The sequence below is a fragment of the Helicoverpa zea genome, chromosome 29 (assembly GCF_022581195.2).
Source record: "Helicoverpa zea isolate HzStark_Cry1AcR chromosome 29, ilHelZeax1.1, whole genome shotgun sequence".
Taxonomy (NCBI): Eukaryota; Metazoa; Arthropoda; class Insecta; order Lepidoptera; family Noctuidae; genus Helicoverpa; species Helicoverpa zea.
Window position 1 is genome coordinate 6,630,298 of NC_061480.1, and position 6,000 is coordinate 6,636,297.

The following is a 6,000-nucleotide window of genomic DNA, read 5'->3' on the forward strand; positions in this document are numbered from 1 at the left end:
ACACCTGAACTGTTTTTTACAGTTTCCCTATTTAAAAAAAAATATAATTTGGTACTTAGATATTAATTATTATATAAGAACTCATAGGATTTGAATGAGGAAAAGGGAAGACAACCTCGTTTGCCTTACTTTATGTTATTTTCTTGTTTATGATTAAAACAAATCGCGACATTAGGTATGTCGATCAGTTTGACTCAGTTAGGTAATTTTAACAGACAGTTCCTTCTCCACCCTGAGGGAACAACTTTCCGCACTCTAATAAAAAGCATAGAGCAACTGTCTATCTCTGTTTCGAGGATCTATCAGGACCTATCTTTATCCCAAACTTCATCTAGGTCGATGAGACGTTTTAGTGTAAAAGGGTACCCAAACAAACTCACTGTCACATTTGTAACATTAATGAGGATTTTGTGGGATTTACCAAAGTTTTGTGGTGGTCAAAAATCCCAAAATTTAATAAAGTAAATAACAATCATTTACACTTATGGAAAAACATTACCTACATTAAAACAGAACGTGTTTAAATTATTACTTAAATTACTAACAATAAGCATTAGTCAGTCACCTAGTAGGTAACTAATTTTATCCTACATCTGGAAAAAAATAAAATATAAAGATAAAGATAAAGATAAAGATAAATTTATTCGCAAATATGGGTACAATACAGGTGACACAGATACATTACAATAGTTCAGCCATATTTTGCCATGAAGGCATGCAAATTTAAATAGTTTTTTTTTTTTTTTTTTTAAGACATAAACAGATTTTTTTTAAAGGACATTATAAGTAAAAATAAAATAAACTAAATTAAAAAATGACATATACTAGTAATTAACTTACATAAGGCTTTCAATAGCATTATTATCAATCCTGATTAAAATACTTTATATAGTAAAGTCTTTTTCATTGAGGAATTCACTTATACTGTAGTAACTTTTATTCAGTAGAAATTTTCGCAGTTTCTTTTTAAATTTCAATAGGGGTAATTCTTTCCACTGTTTAGGTATTTTATTATATATCACCGGAGCCATGCAGTAAACACTTTTGCGCATAAGTGCTGTTTTAGATGTTTGTAGATAAAGTAAACTATTGTTGCGCCTACTCCGTGGGAAATTATCGGCCAGGAGTTGAAATTTATTCGGGTTTGATTTGACAAATAAAGCTATTTCTAGGATGTACAGACAGGGTAGGGTTAATATATTATATTCTTTGAAATATGGCATGCAGCTATCAGTGGTTTGCAACTTAAAGATAGCTCTTATACATCTTTTTTGTGCTTTGAAAGCTGTTTCTCTTCCCGAAGAGTTACCCCAAAAAATAATACCGTACCGTAGGTGCGATTCCACTAGGCCATAATAGGCCGTGAGAAGCGCATCCATATATACTATTGAGGATAGTGTATGCAAAGCGTATGCGGACTTACTAATTTTTTTACATAGAGTGTCAATGTGAGATTCCCAATTTAGTTTTTGATCTATTATGAGTCCCAGAAATTTTGTATTCACTACTTCTTCTATTATATTATTACCGTGCTGAATGTTAATATTAATGCTAGGAGTACGCTGTCTAAAATGAATAGTTTTTGTTTTAGTCAAATTAATTTTTAAATTATTAGAGTCTAACCAGTTCACAGCCTGTTCTAAACTATTATTGATATCACTTCTATATGATTCTATAACTTGACAAGGTATTGTTATGGTGCTATCGTCTGCAAACAATGTCACTGGGTGTTTAATACATTTTGGTAAGTCATTTATGTATAAAATAAATATGAAAGGGCCTAATACACTCCCCTGTGGTACTCCAAATAAAACTTCACGTTCGGTGGACCTAAATATTTCTTCGCGCTTATTATGTATGTTAATTTTAGTTATCTCAGTTTTTTGTATTCTATTTTTTAGGTAAGATTCGAGTAGACTAAGTACATTGCCTAAGTATAATACCTGAGTACAATATTGTTTTATTTATTTTATTCTCCCTAACTAATATTAATATATCAAAATAAACTACCTACTTAAATACAGTAAAATTGATTAAAATATAAAATGTTCATAAACTTATTCCTGAAGAGGGATACCTATTATGGAATGTTCCGGAACTTCCCGGAGCAACATCAGACCTCTACCTCACAGGATAGAATAATTTGAATATGTACTGATATTTTTCCACTTATATAATTTAAAAATCCAGTTTTACCAAGGAGTATAAACTCGCCCAGGTAAAGGAGGTCTGATAGGCAGTTACTCCATATAAAACACTGGCTGAATCTTGTAAAACAGGAAACAGCTAGTAAACAATAATCAGTTTGACAACTGCCAGATAATTTTATACAAGTGATGTTCTAATTATGAAATAATTTAGTATTGATAATTGCTATCTAAAAATTATGACACTGGACATTAACTTTTTAATATTACCAACTTAAGAAAGATAAGTAGTTAACAGTAATTAGACATTGTAAGAGACTGGCTGTTTTCATACAAGTTAACTCGCTTCCCAGGGGAACTGTTTCTCATACCTGCATAAAATATAGTATATGATACTTGGCGATAGTGAAGCAATCCAACAGTGAAAGAATTTTTGAAATCGGTTCAGTAGTTGAGAAGCCTTAAGAGTACAAATAAAACATGTTTCCTCTTTATTATATTCTGTATTATTTAGCAGCTATTATTTAATTAATTATCTAAAGTAAATAACCACTATCTAACTAACCATTCATTATTTATACACACTAATTAACTTCCTAATACAAGATGGTAGACCAAAGATTGTAAAAAATTAAAACTGACTTCAATAATATACCTAAAACCTTGTCTAAATTCTGACAAATACTACCTATCTTGAAAACCTCATAAAAATCAGTTCAGCCAAACGTGAGATAATTGCACAAAACGAGAAACTCATTTATTTTGTCAGTTGATTAAAATAGGTTTTTATCACCTCTAAACTATTATGAACCTCCTTGTACCAGTAAACTTACCAGTTAATATTTCTACTATTACTTAACTATGTAAATAAGTACCTACATTTATTATTTCAAACTTTATTTTACTTATATAATATTTATGCAATCAGTTATATACTTACTTGAGTAAATACTCATTTCAATATGTCACTTTAAAGGTTTAAGCTTCTTATAAAACGCTAGCTGTTTTCCCCCGGTTTCACTTGTGTCCCGTGGAAACTGCTGCCCATACTGGGATAAAATATAGCCTATGTTACTCGGGAAGAGTGTAGCTTTCCAACAGTGAAAGAATTTCTCAAATCGTTTCAGTGGTTTCAGAGCCTTTTAGGTATAAACATACAAACAAAATATGTTTTTTCTCTTTCTTATATTATAAGTAAAGATTAATGTGTTCAGAATATTTTTGTTGACAATATTTCTTTACTTTTTATCTAAAGAAAGATATGAAAGTTATTTTTAAGTAAGTGTGTGATGAAATTTGGGACATATAATTATGTAAGTCAAGTACATGATTATTTTATTTTATATTATGTATATCTTGCAAGTAGGTACTTTCTTTGTAATTTGTAAAAAAAAAAGTTCTAATTTTGACCTTATTAATTTGATTTTTCTCTCATGTTTGTTTGTATAGTTTTCTAATGTTAATGTTAATTCTGTATGTTTTCGTATTTTTATTATGTTTATTTAGCTTAAATAACTTTCAATTATTTAAGCCCTTTACTTTACAACTTACAATTTTTGTCAATTTATTAAATGCAGCTGTTGATGAAAGAAGCTGTTGAAAGAAGCTGTTGGTGTTCCTTTACTAATAAATAAAAAAATATATAATCCTCTGTTAGCTAAGTATATCTTGTATTGCTGAGCTCAATAAAAATAAAAATGATTAAATATCATGATCAATTTTAATTGGTAATTTGTAATTTGGTGATTAAGTAAGCACATTAAAAATACTGTAGACACTTAACAATTCAAGATTGCTAATTATTTTTTTTTTCAATTCAAATTATCAATTTATTCAGTGTCAAAAACATTGATTTTTGGTATTTCAAAAAATTTTTTTAAGTCCATAGAATAGTACAGAAATGTACTAACCAAAGCTTTTTGTATTCATGAGAAAATGAAGAAAATAATTCAGAATTTGAATTTTGAAAATAGTGAAGTTTATTAGGTGGATATTTTTGCCAGAAAAGTTTAGCTTGCCATTTAATTATTATCGACAAATAATCTGACATTTTACCTTTCTGTACCTATTTAAAAACTAAACAGACTGCACAATTCTAATAAAATGATAATTCTAAATTCTAATGGATAAATATTAAACTTTTTTGATAAAATTAGAATTTATCACACTGGCTGAATTTATTTTTATTTTTTAAAGCAGGTATTCCTTTTTCAAATTCATACTTCTCCAGTTATTCATTTGTCTCATGGTAATGTTTACAGTTGTATGGTGTCAGAGTTCTAAGGTTATGTCAAAGATAGATACAGGAACTCCTTGGTGCAACAGGGTCAATTAAACGCATTCGTCGCCGTAGAACTAATATAAATAGTGAGTGGAGCCCTACGAGGTCATTGTAGAAAGGTTCCTGGTACTTACAGGAGTGACCGTCCAGGTGAGCGAGGTGCGCCCAGGTCCGTGGCCACAGCTGCAGCATCCAACGCACAATAACACTAGCGGTGCACTTTCACAATCGGAATGCACCAGACGCAACTATCAAACAACTATGCACTAAAAACTTGCACTTAACACAAACATTTTTCATAGGATCGTATCACACAAGTCAACGCTCGCAGTGTCCGTGTTCCTCACCACTAACCCATATTCGGACACTATATTACTGTGTAATCAACGGAATTATTACCAATTTACGGCACCGCACTCGACGTCCGTTCGCCGCCGAGAAAATACTTGTAAAATATTTTTCGAAAGCGCATAGACGCGCCGCGGACCTTTCGAAAATGTATAAAATACGATAGCGCGCTAAATAGGAAAATCGATAAGGCCGTTGGAACGCCGCCGAACCGAAACTAGAATAATAATTTATCAAAAAATGTAATAAAAACGACATTATTTTCTTGTGACGGTTCCGAGCTGTCAGAATTTTCTATGTACAATACGATCTATTTCAGCGGCGCGCTCGGCTCGACCGCCGAAACACTCCTAGCGAGTCGTTCCAATTCGGCCGGGTAGTCGTTGAGTGCGCGCGAAAATCGACTTTATCGGCATCGCCTCTTACGACTTTCCTACATTGCCGCTAATCGCGAAAAATACGAAACGGACTCGAATTTGTTTGTAAAACTTACGACGAGTAGTAATCAGTGGATTGGAAAATTCCAAATAATAAACGGCGAGCGGGCGCGCGGTATCCGTAGAAAGAAACGCGAGACACTGTTTTCGAAACAACATTGGCTCGACGTCATTTTTGGCGTATTTTGAGTTGGATCATGAACGGGAAAACTCGAAAGCGTTCGGTTGAGTAAAAGAGACGGAATATATATTGATGCAAACAAAACTAATCTTTATTGCCACAGATGTTCATACATTATAGTTTGAAATTGGTGTAATTTTATGTGAAAGTGAGTGAAGCCGTACTATTTTGAAGTTTTTTTCTATAATACGTATAGATAGGCTAGAGGAGAACGGCTGTTTTTCTATGTAAAACCGTGTATGTGTGAGTGACTTCCCGTATGTGTAGTTATCGTATGGATGAAAATGGTGTCTGTGTGTGTTTTTGTATTACGTTCATATAAAAATTGTATAGTCGGTGACTCGGCTGACGGAATCAATAATCTAAAAATTCATTTTTATATTTTTGAACGATCAGAAGAGGCAGATAGGTACTTGCCTAGTACGTTTTTTGACGGACTTTGTACTTTGGTCGGTTAGATTTTAACTAATCTAATAAAAGGTTTCCAAACTATGTAGATTGGCGCGTATTTATTCCACGTTAGGTAACTATTTCGTTCTGTAGGTATGCATTAAACAATCAGTTGAATATTCAATAGCTATTAGTACCTATCTGTGTACTTACAAA

General features: G+C 32.0%; 1 protein-coding gene across 12 annotated transcripts in view; it reads right to left on the minus strand.

Moving 5' to 3' along the window:
- The window catches only part of LOC124644000, a 73,800-nt gene extending 68,422 nt beyond the window's left edge, over positions 1 to 5,378 (minus strand). For 10 of the 12 annotated variants that reach the window (XM_047183167.1, XM_047183166.1, XM_047183162.1 and 7 more), the window contains exon 1: positions 4,563 to 5,255. The gene's annotated coding sequence lies outside the window, so the exon portion shown is untranslated. The other 2 variants (XM_047183157.1, XM_047183156.1) reach the window with 2 other exon arrangements.
- Positions 5,379 to 6,000: the final 622 nt, after the last annotated feature.